This window comes from Nipponia nippon, unplaced genomic scaffold (genome assembly GCF_047370975.1).
Source record: "Nipponia nippon isolate SJK-2023a ecotype South Korea unplaced genomic scaffold, ASM4737097v1 scaffold_1, whole genome shotgun sequence".
Lineage (NCBI taxonomy): Eukaryota > Metazoa > Chordata > Aves > Pelecaniformes > Threskiornithidae > Nipponia > Nipponia nippon.
The window spans coordinates 135,517,015-135,535,827 of NW_028262290.1; the positions used below are offsets into that span (position 1 = coordinate 135,517,015).

The 18,813-nt window shown below is 37.1% G+C and overlaps 1 protein-coding gene across 2 annotated transcripts in view; it reads left to right on the forward strand.

The window, feature by feature from the left end:
• The first annotated feature begins 5,901 nt into the window (after nt 1-5,901).
• Nucleotides 5,902-18,813, forward strand: part of DGKB (diacylglycerol kinase beta) — a 494,094-nt gene continuing 481,182 nt past the window's right edge. Inside the window, exon 1 of one of the 2 annotated variants that reach the window (XM_087773968.1) lies at nt 5,902-5,917. The gene's annotated coding sequence lies outside the window, so the exon portion shown is untranslated. Of the gene's footprint in view, nt 5,918-6,939; nt 6,972-18,813 lie in introns of those variants that run through there. The other variant, XM_087773975.1, reaches the window with a different exon arrangement.

An 18,813-nucleotide genomic window follows, 5' to 3' on the forward strand; every position in this document is an offset into this window, starting at 1 on the left:
GTAGTAAAGCTTCATAGCAGACTTACTCCAGATGCGATCCAAAACAACAGGAAAAATGAGCATTTGTAAAACACAGTGCAGTAATGTGCAAAGTGGGCTAATGAAAAGATAGGCCATTTTTTGTAGTTGAATCAGGAGAGAGCAAAAAGCTGTCAGGAAAGTGCTTATTAGCCCAGACACACAGTAGGTTCGGTCTTACTTTCATATTCAGTGAAACAGTTAGATAGTTTTGATCTAATAGTAAGGGCTTAAAGAGCGAAAAGACATGCACTGTTTGGCTGGCAGCTGCTCACTTCAATGTCTAGCTTAATGAATTGTGCTATCATGCTGGGATTTGAAGCAGTCCAGTGAGTAAGGCTTCCCTGCTGCCTTTCTCTTTGACTGTATTACACAACCAGCTCTCTTTTCTATTTTGATAGTGACATCTATTGGAGCTTTGAAGAATAATCTTTTGAAAAAAAATTCCAAATGTATATTAGTAAAAGAAATATTGTTTGGCAACTAAAAATTTCAGTTAAATCAAAAGCAGATACATACCTGTCATCAAAACATATACAAGAATGAAAATAACGATGTGAAAAAGAAAAATGTGGCAAGAGTTCAAATCATATTCAAGAAAAAAATGTGCCTTTCTCTCTTTTGATGATGGGTGAGCTTAGAAACTTACTTGTCTGAAGTTTGTTTAGAAGAAACCCATCAACCAAAGCTGCAACCTCAGACTGAAACAAACACAGGATTTGATTGAATCCCCTACAGATATATGCAAAACTTTGACAAGTATTGACATGACCAAATCTAACAGAGTGGGTACAGTAGCAGTTAGCCAGTCAGCAAAGACTTGGCAAGCCTTCCTCATAAGAAACTGAAGTCTGTGCTGCCAAAGGGACAAAACCATCCAGATTATTTAGAATGAAATTAGCTCTGGCTTTTCTAAGCAAGCCATCTTCACACCCCTGGATTATATTGTGAATATGGCTTGTGTCTGCTTAAAGCTTACGGCAAAGGTCCTAGACTTGTTCAGAGATATAAGACTGATACACAATGAATAAGTGCGGCCAATGGGTTTACATTACAATAAATTAGCCAATGTATTTACATTTTTTTAAATATGTATATACTATGAGAAAATTTTGGCATTCAGTCCCTGGTGTCAGCAGTAGGCAGTACTGAGTAACACTACCTCACAAAATCTCCAGGAGAAATTAGGAGATCTGAAATGCACAAGGAGAGCATGCTGTGGCACAGTCCCCAGGACACCCCCTTTCCCTTCTGTTCCTCGTTCTCCTGAGGACTCCCAGAGTCCCTTCATGCACACCAGAGAAATGTGCCTTATTTTCCTCACCTCATGTCTCTCCATAACATCTGGCCTATGATGAATATCCTTATTTGAAAGTTTCATGTTTATTTGCTAGAGGCTGTGCTTCGGGACCTTTTTCCTGGCTTCTTCTTTTCTACAGGCATATGATAAAGAATTCCTCAATATTTCAGATGATGAAAGAAGCAGGAATTTTTTTTGTTGCCTCAGATTATAGATTTTGGTAGGGTTTTATTTTGGTTTGAGGTTTTTTGCATATGATTTTATTTTAGTTAATTTTGATTTTTAAAGGAAATTTATTTTCTGAAACAACTAAAGGATTTAATTACATTTTACTTCTTGGTATTGTTTCACGTATCTTAAGATCTGGGTTTGCCTTTATTTATTCTGGTGTATCTATCTTCACCAGTAGCAACATGGTTTATACGCTATTGACTCCATTATGATAATAAAAACACAACTCAGGGAGCTAGTCAGACAGGCATCTTACTATGAAATGAAGAGGTGAAGTATGGTCTTAGAATAGCAAACATAATTGACTCAAGCAATCTGAGTGCAAAAGTACTTGATAAAGCCTCAGATAACCTGGCTATTTTCTCAGCTGCATGTTTTGCAAATCTCTATGCATAAACCCCTTTATATACCATATAAAACAATTGATAATGTCTTCAGTTATTGTTCTCATATAAATAATATATCCATTTCTCCAGCTGCTGGGTGAGAAATGTTCGATTTTTACAGCCAGCGTTATGTTCTCCATTCTTATTCAGCATTTACAGAGCCTGAGGGAGAAATAAAATGTTAATGATGTTGTAAAGACACTTTTTATAATGAAAATATATCCAAATTAATCTCACCTTTCATTTATTTAATAGGAATTCTATCATGTTATTTGGTGCTTTAGGAATGTCTGTAAAAGGATAAAACGGGAAAGAATCAAGTAGTTTAGTCATTATATTGTGACTTTTCTGCGCAAATATTGCTACATAAGAATAATCCTGGTTTGGTACTGCATCCATTTGGCTTGTATAAGAAGTTTCAGTGATGTTAGTTCAAGTGAGCAAACACTGTAGAGTCACTTTTCTCTGTCTAACTGTGCTTTCAAGATCATTGATTGCTCAAATGGATATAAGGAGAGAATACTAGAAGCAGCAAATGAAATCTTCTTTCTCTAGGCTTGAAGATAGATATTAAGGGAGAGATTTATTTAACTGAAATGAGTAAAACTCAGTAAAATCTGTTTTTATAATAAAATAAGATCACAAGAAACAGAGACTAGGGACACTGCAAAGGTCTTTTATATAGGTACCTGGTTTTGGTATGTCCAGGAACTTCTAAGATGCCTGACCATCCTCAAGCAGACTCTGAAAAGGCTTTTAGGCCTCTCTATACTGCTCTTCTGTCATACAGTTGGGTGCATTAAGCTCAGAAAGGCTCCAGCCCAGAGCATCCAGGCATGATGCTGTGCTAATAATCTTCTTGGAACATTGTGTCCTGGCAGCACAGGACAGAGACATCCTGCCTGAGCCAGTCCTGTCTTATTAAAATCCACCTTCATCTCAGCTGTGACAGACCACAGCTCTGTGCAGAGCCACCTGGATGCCTGCTACATCACTTTCCCCAGCATTCAGGCTACAGGAAGAGCATGTTGGTTTGGGTACATCACCAGATCCATGTTGATGCAAGGTAGTAGAAAGGCACTGCACTGAAGTAATGATCCCTCCCAATAACACCTAAACAGGTTGTACAACAAGAGCTGCCAAGATTAAGGAATTATTTGTAGACTGAAGGAGGAACATAAATATGTAGGAAAAGTTCTAAGCCTAACTAGATGAATAGTCGTGTTAGAAACATACTAGGAATAAATCCAAAAGGAATGGAAAAAGGAACTCATCAGCAAAGAAAACTTTATCTAGGAAGTCAGACACTAGTAAGGATCAACTGAGAGCTGCAAAATGTTGAGCTCAGAACTTGTAAAAGGAATAGAAAAATAAATTCAAAAAGTATGCCTACAAATCCAAATGAATGCCTTGTTTCAGTTTTAAATTAAGAGGAAGATAAAGAACATGAAAGCAAAATGAGGACAGTTCATGAGTTTGAATATATAAAAAAGGAAATACTATTGGAAACAAAACTAAGTAAGCTTAATGAGTTCAACTTTGGGCACCCATTATTCACTGTTCCAAAATAATGAAGGAATAAGGATGCTTTCCTCACTGGAAAACAACAGATACTACACTTCTATTAGATAAAAGGAGAAAATTATTGAAGTAATTTGATGCTCATTAGGCTGACCTCAATAGAATTCAAAAGTGTTCCTAAAATAAAAGAAAAAAATTAAAAATGTGCAGGTAAATAGGAAACACAATAAAATGCAGCATGGGTTAACCAAAGCAAGGTCATGCCAGACTAAATTGCTGCAATTTCTACATGGGGTAACTGATTTTTTAGACAAGAACAGTACAATATGTAATCTATCAATACTTTAACAAATAATTTTATGTGATGCTGCATAGGAAAGTATTAGCAAAGCTGGGAGAGATTATGATAAATGCAGGAATTGTAAGGCATGTAAAGAAACACACAAAATGGATGACTAAATACACTAGGTCTTTTCAACCTCAAGAAAAGCCTGCTGAAAGGGAATATGATTGTGGTCTATAAAATCACAAGTAGAAAGGGCATCAGTAGGGGATGCTTATTAACTTTCTTTAATATTGGAAAATCTAGGTAACATCAAATGAAGTTATAGGCTGTTAGGCTCAAAAGAAAATGGAGTACTGTTAAACCTGCCACATAATTAAGCCGTTAAGTTTACAGCTATAGAATAAGTATAAAAAGTGTTTATGGAGTTCAAAAATATTTAGATGGATTTATAGAATTAAAAAAAAAAAAATCTATCATGGGCTATTCAACACAATCATGTACTTTCCCTAAGCATCTAGGTAGAAGGGAAATTTTGGTCTCACCCAGTTCACCTGTTCTAATTTTCTTAGGAGGAGGTGCTAAAAACAACCCTAGGACTTAATACTAGAACTCTTTAAGACTCAGTCTTGGGGCTATTATTATTTAACTGTTTTCTAATTACCTTGGCACAGAATGTTTGAGTGCAGAAATGAAAATTAGCTGATAAAGCTGAAAGACATCAGGAGAGACAGATCTGGGTATAGTATAATCTTAAGGAATAGAATAACAGAAATTTAATGAACTTTAGTAATATGAATGGCAATGTTATTTACTGAAAGGCTAATGACAAAAACCTGCTCTTAACTCAGAACACAAGTGGCCAAGAGTAATCGAGAAGGAAGAGCTGGATTTGCTAGTGAGTTCCAGGGGTCTCTAAAGGGCTGTGGTTGAGAAAGGAGGAGGTACTCAGTGAGAAATGCCTTGTTAAGATAGAAAAGCCTTAATGCTATTTTTACAAGATGCTGATGAGATCCTGTCCGTAATACTATATTAGATACATTTCCAGTCACCTATACATAGATGAAGGCAACAAGGCTATTTAGAGACTGCAAAAGGACTCATCTTTTGAAGAAATAAAACAAAAGCTAAGAGACAGTATGATTGCTTTTCCCAGGCTGTCTGTAGATTGCATGGTAGCTGGAATTAACAGGGAATTCCTCTTGTTCAGATTGAGGACACAACAAATGCTGCTTTCAGACCAATGTAACCAGCTGTATGCACCATAGGGATGAAGAAGAGTGGAAAGCATTGCCACATGCCAGCAGGTAGTCAGAACACAACTGGGATGCACACCAGAACCTGGAAGAATAAAAGGGCAGTTTGCATATAACCTTTAAGTCCTCAGAGAGTAAACATCAAGAAAGAGCAGTTGGTAAACTAATTGGCAGAGAAGCCTTAAAATGCAATGGATAAAGTAATTATCAATAAATTTAGAATAAAAATTTGAAAGTAGATGTTTTGAAATTGCTTGCTAATATGACTCGTTGCCTGTAGTATCAGAGTTTCAGAGTTCCTTGCCCTTCCTGTCCTAAACAGAGTAACATGCATTTTTACAATACAATGTGAGAGAAAGAAATGAAATAGGTACTTCCTTTCCTACCGTCTCTTGCGAACAGAAGTACAGAATTACTCAGCTGAGTAAAAACTCACTCAGCTTGGGTGTCATTAAGTGCAGAAACCTTGAAGGACTTATTCCATATTGGAAGCAAACCAAACTGAGAGACAACAGTGAACTTTTAGTCCATTTGTGTGGGTGGGTGGGTGGCTGGCTGGTGGGGCAGTGCTAGTGAAGAAATTAAGATTTCAGATTTTTGGTCTCTTCCAACTTCTATAGTAGTTGCTATTAAGAAGTAACCATTTGCATGTATTTATTATCATATCTGAGGAGTTACACAGATTTACACAGGAAATAGTAGTGCTAAATTAGACTTTTTAATGTTCGCTTGTATACATTCATATACAAGCTTAGACCTTGATATTTCACAGCAAATGTGATCAAGGTAAAATCTTTTGCAGATGTAGTTTGGTGCTTGCAGCAATGAACTGAAGGATGATACATTCTTATTTACTGAGTGCAAGTGATTCTGTCATCCTAACACCTAGCATGCTCTCCATTCACATCGGGCTTATTCTCTGGTAAGTTTATATTTAAATGAGGGTTTATCTTGACTGCTCGGAATTTGTGATACTGTAACAGATTCTACTCAACTTACATCACAGAGCGTGGGCTTTATTTGTGTGGTGTAATGCTTCCAGATACAGTGTACTTTATATATATATATCCTCTGACTTGATTGATATAGATACACTTACTGTAATGCATTCTTTTCACAAACATATCGAACTGTTTTCTAAACTGAAATCAGAGGGCTTGCTTACCAGTAGGAGTCACTGTTTTTCTTTTTTTTTTTTTTTTTTTTTTTTTTTTTTTGCAGTGTAGCCTAGATGAATTATTTGGTTTTCTGGGAATCTTAAATAGTACTTCATTATATCCTGTAACTGTTCTACTTTTTGTTTAAATATTTTAGGATAACGTTATTTATAAACATCAGGGTTCTTGTCATTTGTTTAGAAAAGACACCAACAAAAATCTTTCATTAAAGAAAGAATAGAAATTTACTGTAATTCTTATTAACTGGGGTAAAGCCTTTCTAATATTTTCTTTCCATCCTCTCTGTTTATATTGCTCTCTGTGGGTCCTTTGCAATTCATTCAGTATTTCATACTGTTAAGAAACTGAACGCTCTATTCTCATTCTTGTCACTGTGTTTCATTTTATTTACTACTTTGATCTCCTTCAAGATGTTGCTTGATGCTGTGTTAATCCATTGGCTTATTGCTGTTACAGTATTTCACAGCTCTCCTTTGTTGCTAAGCTCCTAGATAAATGAATCATATGACCTTGACAGTTTCTCTCTGTTAACACTGCTGTTGTTTTTCCTTGAAATTTTGTTCTTTGAATTGTAACAAACTGTAGGTCTAACTAAGGCTCTACAGCTAGATACTTGTCCTTAATTGGGGCTGTTAATAGGCTAGGTGAAGAAATTTGGCTAAACGAAGAACGCCCGGGGAACATGCTGCCTTCAACAGAAAGGATTGCATTGGTTCAAGGGTAAATTGTGAGGGATTTTTTTTCAGTGTTCCTCAGAATTTTCACTGGTACAACGAAAAGAGGTATTCTAATCTGGAGGTAGGTGTTATGATGTGTTATTACAGTAGTATTAATAGAGAACAATTTTGGCTTTTATAGTCTTTTTGCTATATAAGCAAAATTATTTTTTTGTCTCTAATGGTGGGTTTTGGGTTGGCTTTTTTTTTTTTTTTTTGTAAACTAGAGTTAAGGACCTTTGCATTTAGCTTGCTTAAAGGTTTGTTTTGTTCTTGATTTTGTTCTTGTTGTTTCACTTTTTCCCCTTTCCTTTGCATCTTCCTGGCTTTCTCCTTGCTTTATTCTCAGACCTTTTTTCTTATGCAAGCTTGAGATAGGGTTGGAGGCCTGCTTTGAGGTTGGTTTTTTTTGTTTGTATATTGGGAGTTTTTGCCTCTGCATAGAAATGGGCATTTAATTTTGTTTAGTATTAATCAGGTAGTTGGTAATATAACATTGCTCTTTTCATACCAGAGGACTTATGTTCTCAAAAATTATCATCTGTGTAATTTTGAAGTAGCCTCTAATCAGACATAAACTTGTAGAGAAGAAAATAGTAGAAAGTCACAGATGGAGGTGGTGGTGGCAGCCGCAGTCATTCTTCTGAGTCTTGTTAATGACTGACTGGTCCAGAGGGCTGGAGTTCTCCTTTCTGGAGTGTGCTGGCAGACACCTAGTCTTACTGTGTTGAATGACAGTGTGTATTTTGTCTGTGCTAATCTGTTATCTCTTTAGGATAGGGACCATGTCTTCTTACTATCATTTAAAACTATGAATGTGAATGGTAATGCAAGTATAACTTGTAACTCTCTCTCTCTTTGCATATTAATTAGTTTAGTATAATTTAAGTTGTGTCTTAGTATGTGTCCTGGGCATTATTTTTACTGAAGTGTGTCACTTTTCATTACATTAAATGAATACTCATTTAATTTCCTGTCTCACCTCTGAGCCCATTTTATTAATGTCAGGATTATTCTTACATCCTCTGGTTCTTAAATACTACCCTTATTTTAGTATCATCTGCAAATTTAATGATCTGACTTATTACAGCTTTATCTAGACCATTGAATAAAATATGAAAATCTGCTGGTGTTAATCTACAGCCCTGTGGGGTTTCAATTCTCAGCAGCTGCCTTTCCATTTTCCCTCCAATCCCCTGTTTTTCTGGGTACTGGTTGGTATCTTGGTACTGCTGATCCCTGAAGGCAGGCAACTGCATCAAATCTGGAGTCTATTGAAGTTGCTACAGTTCTACAGGGAAAAGCAGGTGCCTCAAAAAACCCAGACTGAAGATCAAGGATGGGAAAGAGTCAGACTTCAGGATACTGACCTTCAGATATGAAGGCTGGGTCACAAGTGCTTGATATTGGAGAAAAGTTTAAAGCCTACTTTTAATAAAGGTTTACTCCATCCACAACAAAAGTTTCTTAATGATAACAATGATCCATCATTTTGAATTTCCTCTGAACCTTTTTAAAAATCCAGCTATGTCAAGACTCTTGGTTTATCTAGGCTAATAACGTTTTTCATTTGTTAAAAGTAACCAGATTTCTTTAACATGATTTACTGTTTCCATATCCACAATGACTCATAATGATTAAATTGTGCTTATATAATTATATCCTTTAAAATGATCTATAAATGTAACATCTCTTTCTTAAAGATCAGACTCTGAGGCATAAAACTTCCTTAATTTGTCCCTACGGATTAAAAAAAACAAAAACAACAACAACAAAAAAACCCAAAACACTAAAGGTGTTCATTGCAGGATTAGGCAAGAGACTGACAGCTCTGCAAAAAAGGTTTAAAATTTGGTACTGGAGGGGATTTCCATTATTTTTACTGGAGTTGTGGGGAGAATGATGCTTGTGGACGTAAGAGCAGAAGAGCTGAGAGTCAGCTTGATTTGAGAGTGTGCGAACAAACTGAGAGAAGGAACTCTGTGAAGTATTTGTGTGTGAAGATTAGAGATGTGTGAATGCGGGCAAATAAAAAGAAGACACCAGGCCTTGGAGTTGGAGGCTGGGGAGCCTGAACTGGCCTCCAGCTCAGTGAGCAGGAAGAGGATGAAGCTAGGGAAGCCTGGGTATTTATGTAAATAGACCGTATCATCATGTCAAGAAAGAAGGAAGCTGAAAGTTTAAATGGTTTTTGTGAGTACATTAATATATTAAAAGATGTGGGGTTTTTTGGTTTGTTTTTTTTTTTTTTTTTTCCTGAAATGTTCCATACCTACAGTCAGGGCTTACAGCATGCCTCCATTTTTGAGACAAAATAATAATTAAGTATTGTAAAATATGATCACTGTAAGTCCAATTGTAAATCTGGTTATTAGGTGTAATAAATCATATTCTTTCTAAGAGTTAGAACAATAGTGCACAAAAAGATCATAACTTCTAAAATTATCATGCACTCCAATCTGGATGTGGTGGGGCCTTTGGGGATGGTTTGTTGTTTGTTTGGAGGTTTTTTGGTACCATCCTTTTGCCTTTGAATTATACGTGTCTGCGTTATCTTCTGTTACAAATAGTAACAATCTAGAGAGCTGAAGTTCTCAACCAAGCAGTTGAGGAAAGAAGACAACTGAGAGGAGACTTGACAGTAGTATGTTAGTACCACAGGGAGTGTGAGCACAAAATTGTTTCAATATTTCTCCGTTGCAGGAAGGGGGGAACAAAAAAACAACAAGAAAAATCAACCAGTAGGCATTAAGTAGTCAGAGCCAGGTTCAAAACAAACCAAAGGAGATGGTCCTTCATACATGTAGCTGACCTGTAGAATCTCTTGTCAAAGAATAAGGTGTGTGCTAAAAACTCATATTAGTCACTAACAATGGACATCTCCTCTATGAGCTTGTTAGTGACTAAAATAAAGGAACCAAGTGCAGCTCAAGAGGGGCTTAAAATAAAGCACTGAAGGGGTTGAAGGTTGGTAGAAAGCTAAGAAGTGCCCTGTTCTTATATTTTCTCCTTTGGCATTGGCTTTTTTTCCCCTCAGCCAGAGGAGTTGCTTTTGTCTTGTGTTGAGCTGTAAAAAGCCACAGAATTACCTGTTTTTTTGGCTATGGGGAGAACAGAGATAGGGCGAGTTCGTATTTTAATCTATTTCCCTTTCTTCTCTGACATGATCTGCAAGATGTGCTGTTAAGTCCCTGCAGCTGAATATTTTATAGTGATGGTGCTGAAAATTGCCAATATTAGATGATGTTTACTAGCTGTAGAGTCTTCTAAATTCTGCCATAGTGTGGTTGGTAAGTGGAAACTTTTTAAAGGGAGAAGGAACTTGGGCTGCACATATCTAAAATGGTTGCAGCTGCTGTCATTGTCTTCCCTGCGGGCCTTTCGCAAATGCAGCTTGATAGAGTAGACATAGTGTGCGCCATGCAGAGGAAACACAGGTAATATTGAGGGTGCTGTTAACAGTGGGATCCAGGTGCTTCCCAGCCTTGTTAGGGAGTCAGTAGCTGCAGTATTTGCTTTGCAGGTGCCTATGGAACCACCACCACACCACCCACACACCCCTTCTGTTGTATCTTCCATTTTGCAGGGTGATGGCAGGGGGGGAGAGTGGGCATTAAATCCCTGCTTTTGTATCTTGCACCTTGCAGCTTGGGAACTTACAGTTCTATCTGTATTTGTGCCTGTCTGTGGGTGAACTCTAAGGAGAAAGTGGGGGAGAGAGCAATTTTACAAGGCTGGAAAACTACTGTTCAATAGACTTTAGTCATCTGCAGAACCTTTTGCTGGCTGATATAACTTATTAACAGCACAGACTAGGCATTTATAGAGCCACCGCATTCAGAGTCTCTTTCACAGACAAGCTGTTCATACACTGCAGGACCACAGCACTTGGTGAAGGAGGCTGAGCAATCTTTATCGAGGCAGCAGTGTGACCTCATACCCTGCTGCTAACAGAGGCATAACAGCAATGGAAGACTAATTTTCTATTTCTTTCCCCAGAGTGTGAAAGTGTATCTCTTTTAGGTTCAGCCTTAAATCAAAGAATAAGATGGAAAAATTCAGTTCTGCTTTCACTGTTCCCCATTTATTAGGTTGAGAAACAGTTCTTCTATTAAGTCAGATGATACACAATTACATTCAATCTTATATTTTTATCAACTTACCAACATTTTTAAGTCACAATGGGGAAAAGAAAGTATGAGAATCCTAAAGAAGAGGAGAAAAATAAATTCTGAGGTTTCATTTCTTTATACATTCACACTTGGTATTAATACCTCCTGTTTATAAAATGCACTTCTCTTCATAATTCCCCTTTCCATTCTTGGGATGGACCATTGAGATAAAACTATGAGATCTGGACAAAAAGAGTGTGTAGTACATTTCTTGTACTTAATTTAGCCTAGACTTACTTGATAGACTAGTAGAATAGTAGCTAATGAAAAGAGCAAGAACAGAATAGCACATCAAAATGCAATGGTTTAAAACCACATCAGCACAATTCAAGAGTGCTGGGTTCATAATAGTAGAAAGTAGGATCTGATCTTTGAGAATTATAATGGTGATATAGATCAATGAGCCATCATGTAGTGCTCTAAGATCAGTCCATATTTTATGCTGCGGAAGCTGGTAGCTTAGATTTCTACTTTTAGAAGCAATAATGCAATACTCTTAATTTGACTCATTTCATTCATGTCAGTGAATGTGCAATTGATTTTGTGCTGGAAGAAGGGCAGAAGTACAGAAATTTCTAGACAGAGCTTTTTAATGAAGGGGAAAAGCGTTTGTAAAGACAATACTGTTTCTTCTTCACAGATGAGGTCCGTAGATTCATTATATCATTTGTAGATCTCTGAGGCACTGGGCTCGTCAGTCACAGCATCGTAAGAGCAGTCATGCTCCTAATCCTTCAGCCATTCATGACAGTTCCAGCAAATGCTGGGAAATGTTTCCAAACCTCTTTATGCAACAAGAAAACAAAATATTCAGTCAGAAAATGGATGAATTTGGGGTTTCTGGTCTACTTAGGCTTGAGAACTCTGAGGCAGAAACTGATTGTAATTCTCTGTTACTGAAACCTGAATTCAGTATTTTTGGTGAAAGAAGTTGCAAGACTTTAGAGACCATTTTCCTTACCTGATTCCTTGGCAACTTGGTTCAGATTTGCAAAATGAACAACCATTACTATGAAGTACTTTGTTTAAATTTTCTGGGAGCTAGCATAAACTGAATGTTAGTTCTCTTCAGATGCTTAGCTGAGGGAACAGGTAGACCAGATGATGTTCTTGAAGACTGGCATTAAAAACTTTTTTCACCATCAAAGAGTAATTCTGCAGTTCCTCCTCTGCTTTCTCTGGTAAAACTGCAGAACAATCTTTTTGCTGACTTGTTCAAGAAATTCTTGCAATCTTTGTGGGTTTAATTATTATTATCATTATAATTTATTAGTACTATAAAAAATATCTTTAGGTACTTTAAATAAACATTCAAAAAGTGAATGTTTGTATCTAGCTGTATCCAGTAGTTGAAGGTGGCAGCCATCCTGAACTCCCTGTTTTCTCTATGCCTCTCACAATCAGAAGTTTGTCAAGGAAAAATATTCTGATATGAACTAGTTTGGAAGTAGCTGTTGTTCTATGAGTGGTCATTATGGGGCTATGTTTAAGTCTCATTCCTAGCTTTCTGTTTATGTAATGGGAATTGCACCCCTTGGTGTAATTGCATCAGCAATATACATGACATTGAAGTGATGCAACGTGTGCTGCTGAGGATGATGAGGTCACTTTGGTTTAGTGGGTGAGAGCAGCGTCTTTACAAATGTTCCTTTCCCAAATGGCTGTACTTATCAGTGAGCAATTAACATCAAACAATTGTGTCTGGTCTGAAGTTACATCTGTAAGACGATTCTTATGATCAACTCCCTATATCGCTGGTGCTAAACCTTGGCATTTTGGAACAATAGGATGTTTCAAAAAATAAAATAGTATGACATAGTTAGCTTAGTTTATGCCTTTAACGTGAAATGTAATTCCAGAGCTATCCATGCTGTCATCTGCTTTCTCCCGTCAAACAGAATGGAGGGCACAATGCCTGCAAACAGAACATTTGCTTCAGTCTGGGCAAACGTGTCTCTTTAGAAAACAAAACTTATGACCTGTCTTCTGCTTGAACCAATGCATTTCCAAAGAGATTGTTTTCTAGTCTAAGGTTATTTGTCAGATCACTCTTGAAACCCTGGTGACAGGTATAAAGTAAATTCCAGCACTGCAGAAATTTCCAAAAAGGAGAACTTCATTTAGTTTGCTTGGGGGTTCTGTTCTTAAGTGTGCCAATTTGTGCAGGCATTGGACTTATGCAAGGGATACTTCCATTTCACATGCTACAGATAATACTATTGTTATATTACCTTTTGGTCTGTTTGCTGTTTCCTGTGTAGTCATCTTAAAATGCGTTTTATTTTCTTTAGTTAGAAAAAGTTTCTCAAGTACTTGGAACAAGTCATTTTAGAAAGGGTAGATTAAAACGCTGTAGCTTGAGAAAGAGTTGACCTAACTGCTGTAGTTGTGCAACTGAAGTAATGGTTTAGAGTGAAATTGATAAGAAGCTGGATAATAGGCCAGCAAGCAGGATGTCTGTAGTCCATCAAGGACTAAATGAGATCTATATAAAGCACCAGTGTAACTGTAAAATCAAGACACGTAGACTGGAAAAATTCCAAAAATAACATTTGAAGATATCTTGTAAACAGACCATGTGGTTCTGATAAAAGACTAGAACAACACTGTATTTAGCATATAGGTAAAACAGATAAACCAATTCAAAAGTCTTAATAGTTGCCTGATGATATCCAGTAAAAACCATCAGTCAACATGTAAGGAACTGATTCCCTGCATATGAAATAGAGCTGTGGCTTTAATACTTTATATTCAGGCTTTAGGAGAGGTAGATCCTTGTACTGTTTGGACCCAGTGCATAGGGCTATGCTTATTACTTTACATATTGTCTGAAGAAAGAACCCACCTGATAAAGGCCAAACCTTAAGGATAGCTGGTCTCTGGTTGGTGCAGAGACAGTTTCTCCTCTAATTAAATCACCAGAGTGGCTTGGTAGTGGTTGGATTGTTGACATGTTCGCTGCAGGCATTGGAAGAGGCAGACCGAAGCGGTAAGAAGTAATCAAAGTGGAGCACGCTTTCTGGGAACCATCGAGTGTTCCAGGAGACTGTGGCTTACTTAAATACCAAACTCTGCCACAGGAAGGATTCAGAAGTCACCAGACGAAATGTCACATGCTCTTCAGGAATTAATATTTGTCAAAACTCTGGTGTCTCAGGTCAACAGAATTTTCTGTCTCACTATAGTCAGAGGTATTTCTCCAGACACAACAGTTCCTCAGCAGATAGTTGTCTTCTAATGTTTTGGAGCTATCTTCTCAGTCTTACAATTACCAAAGGGCAGCTAGAAGGCAACGATGTGTCAGAATTCCAGAAAGTGTGGGTTTAAAAAAACAAAACAAAACAAAACAAACAAACAACACAAAACCAAATAAACAAACAACAAAAACCAACTCAAAACCCAAACTCATGCCAGTTTCAAAAGCATGGAGTTGTCCAGGATGCTTTTTAGACAGTCAGAAAAGAGGTACTAACAAAGTCTTGCAACACCATGTCATCTGCTCTTGGCAATAAGAGACATATCAGCTCCTCAGATAAGTTATGGCCATCTAATCATCTCAGCTCCTGTCTTCATTTATTTAACCTTAGTAGTTCTGAATGATTTGTTCTTCAGTTAAAAAAAATCTTGCAAAAAATGTTTGAAATTATAACTTTCATACACCATTTGCTGTGTGTAGGGACCACATTTTACCTCCAAGAAAGTATTTTGTTAATGATGTCTCTGAAGGTCGTCCATGCCTTATGCTAAGCATTCAGATGCCTACCAAAGAAGAGGCAGGACATGTTGAGGGGAGGAAGGAGAAGGCTTACAGAAGTCTTAATTCGAGTTCTGACTTTAAAGCATGAGAAATAGCTATATCCAGTTCATTAGATACAGCAAATAATTGCAGGATTATCATTCTATCCAGGAATAAGCTTTCTTAGGGTAGCTTTACTCCTCATCTTCACTCCAAAGAGAGGAGAGGCCTCTTTCATGCTGAGCAGAGAAGGAATCAAAAAGAGACTAAAATTCAGAAGTATCCTTTGAAATACTATTTTTAGGGTGTGTAATCTGTATTGTAACTGCTTTAGTAAAGAGAATTTCAGAAGGTCAAGATCCATTCAGGAAGCATCAGAGCTACAGTCCTCATGGGACAAAACATACCAGTTCTTCCAAAAATAAACCCAGTTACGAGAAATCACTTTTTTATTTAGGGGTTTTTAAAGCCCATCTATTAAATAAAAATCTGGCATGTTCTCTGTCTTCCAAAAGCTCTAAAAATTGTCATGGAATGCATATTCTCTCTAACTGGTTATTTAAATTTCTTTGCTTTTGTGAGGTCTGTGAAGTACAATGATTTCCTATTAACTTTAGAATGTGGATATATGATTTAAATCAAAAGCCAAGTATTGTGTGATCCAGTCTCCCAAAATCCCCCTTAGGCACTAAGAACAATGATAAACATAAAACATAAATCCCAGGCAGAAATCTAGATGGCTAATCCTTCATATATAAAGTCATTAGGCACTATTTGGTATGAAAATTCCCCAGGTATGCAACTTTAGTAGTTGTTGGGGTTTTTTTGTTTGGGTTTGGGGCAGGGAAGTTAATGCTTGTTTAGAGACACAGACATGTACAGCTTGTTCTGATCCAAATTTAGGCAGATAGATATAGTTCAAATGTTTAAATCTCTTGGAAAACAGACTTTTTTAGGGCTTCAGTTGGTCATTAGGAAGAAGATGGTGATCTTCTTTCTGCTAATCTAATTCCTTTTATTCTGATGTAATTGCAAAGGCTAGATTAGAGGCCATTGTTGGAAGTTGGAAATACTTGTCTTTCCTCTAGCTAATGGAAACATTTGAGGCAAGCAATTCCATCAGTTTTACTCTCACCTTAGACCAACCAAGATGTTGCTGCCTTGTGGGGGAACCTGAGAGAGTGGTTATGTTGCATTCAAAGTGAGCTACACAGGTACACATGAGCCCGAGAGTGATTTACAACAAACTGCCTAGAAAGGTTGAATTCTGTTCCTGTCAAGGGAGGAAGGACACACCTAATTTAATCATACAGGACTTTCTTTCAATGGTCATCAAAGACATTTAACTCTCTCATTGACTGTATATAAAACAATAGGCATAGCAGAGGCCTGTTTACTTGATCCCAGAAGGAACTTTTGCATTTTTTCTCCATGGAATATTCAGTTTCCAGGATTGCTGGGGCTGCTGAGCACTGTGAAAGTGTCACCCATTTGTCTTTGGTAACATAGCAAATGCCGAATATTTTATGGTATAGTAGAAGTTTAAAAGCCAATGGAGAAGTGTTGATTTTGTTTGTGGCAAAAAACTGCTTCATAGATAAAGGAGCACTATACAATTAAGAAGCTTATGTAATAGTGTCTAAAATATATAAAATTGTTATTGTTTAAATCTAGTATTAAAAATACTTGACATGCCATCAGTTAAACTTTAGGACCTGTACTCAGTGTTGCTAAATTGAATTTTATTGGCTTAAGATTTGTCAAAGAATACGGGGGAAAAAAAGATAATTTACTATTACAGGATGCAAAAATGAGCTGAACCTAATGTGACGGAAGGAAAAATATTTCAAATAATTTTTTAAAAAATTGGCAGTCAGTATGCTCTTGATGCAGAAAGTTATTAATAGATGAACACAGGGAGTAGTTCTAAAAACCTTCTTATTTATTCCTTGAACCTTGCTTTCTATGGAAAAAAAAAAAAACTAAAATAATCCATAGAAAGCATACTTCCCCCCTCCCCCCCCCCAGTAGTTCACAGATGGATAATTCATCAATCAGTTCTCAAAATAAGGAGTAAGATTTTCTTCCTTTTAATTATAATGTATCTCTCACAGTAGCTCCTATTCAGGACCAATTTAAAACTTGAAAAGGTGCAAGAACAAAATTTCCCTGCTTATGACCTTTTCTCCTTGTAATCACAGTGAAAATGTTTTCTGGAGGAGCTTCTAGAAACTATTCCAAGATAAGCAATTACCACAAGAATGTTAAATGTTTGGAGGAGTTTTAAAAAGACGGATGGGTGAAAACTCTAAACTTTTCTTTGTGGACAAATCTGACTGTATCAGTCTCTTTATGTAACTTAGCACATGAGCTTGTCATATGAAGCAATTACTCATCAGTCACAAAAAAAAAAGAAAGGAAGGTAGAGACTAGTGTCTTAGAAATCTGTGCTGTGTTAGCTACTTTTCATCTAGTGCTTTTCCAGGCAAAACAGTTGTAGTGGATCGCTATTTGGTGATTTAAAGCAGATACACTTCACAATCCTAGTGGGTCTTAATGTTGAAATATTAATGTCTTCTTCCTTTCTATCTTCTCTTCTCTCATGGTGCTTTTTAAGTTGTATGATATATTTGACACAAAAGGCTTTCACATTTAGGAAAAGCAAAGGATCCAGTAAGACACCTGGCTAAACAAAGACAATATGAATTTATTTTTTGTGGTTCACTCCCACCCATGTGAGTTAATTCATGTGTGTTTTATCTTAGTTGATCTGTCCTCATTCAACTCTTGACCTAGTCACATACTGACAGCCAACTCTGTATTCAAACACAGGCATTGAGCTGACTTCATAACCCTACTGAAAGTACAATAGCCAAATGTGCCTACATCAAACAAGACAGTGATGGAGTCCTGTAATGACTCATGCACAAAACCAACGAGGCCAGGTGAGAGACTGTCCAGTACTTTTCCCTAGATTTTGAGGGGGAAGAGGGATGAAGAAAAGAGCAGAGCCATGTGAAACTGGCTCAGCTGCCAGGGCCTGCAGCTGTGTCAACATCACATTGTAACTGCCAAATGTCTCTGTGACTGCAGAGAGCAGCTCTTATTCCATCTGGGAATAAGGAGCTATTTTTGACAAAACATTGCCTTCCTTTTAATAAATGAGATATGTTAGGATCTGTTTTAATGGTCTAATAGACTTAAAATTACTCTTTACAGCCAAATTATGATCCTGTTTTGAAGTCTGCTGGGGCCAATGCAGACACATTGCACACGTAAATGAAATGACACTTTGGAGCAATGAAGCATCTGCAGAAGCCACCACTGTCACTGCACTCACACCAGATTTGATTTGTCTTATCTGCTCCTTGTTTCATGCCTTCTCCACATGTCTCATGGGTATACATAATTAACTAAACTTAAATGACATGCAGCAAAGAAACTTCTATTAAACCTTTTACCAGATCACTTACTAACAGAATCAATCATAGAATCATAGAACAGCCCAGATTGGAAGGGACCTTGAAAGAACATCTCGTCCAACCTTTCATAGGAAAGGGACTCTAAATGAGATTATCTAGCACCCTGTCCAATTGCATCTTGAAAACCTCCAGTGACAGGAACTCTACCATGTCCCTGGGGGAGGTTGTTGTAGTGATTGATTGTTCTCACTGTAAAAAATTTTTTCTTATATCAAGATTAATTTGGTGGACATCTTCAGCCAAATTCACGTAGCTGCTGTAACAGATGAATCAGAAGAGAATTAGGCTAAATGCTCACTATTATTCTTGAGTCAGTAGAATCAAGAATGACCTGATCATCTAGATCTCTGTCCCTATAACTTCCACTCCCATAATGTTTAGCAATGGTTGTCAGATAATTAGGGATACCAGGCAGTGAGTGAGTTCAGGCATAATTTTAGACAAGTCTTTACTGTGATCCCTTTAGTACTTTATCAGAGAGGCCAAAATCTTCCTTTAAATCAACTTTCCTATCAGAAAGGGCCCTAGTATCAC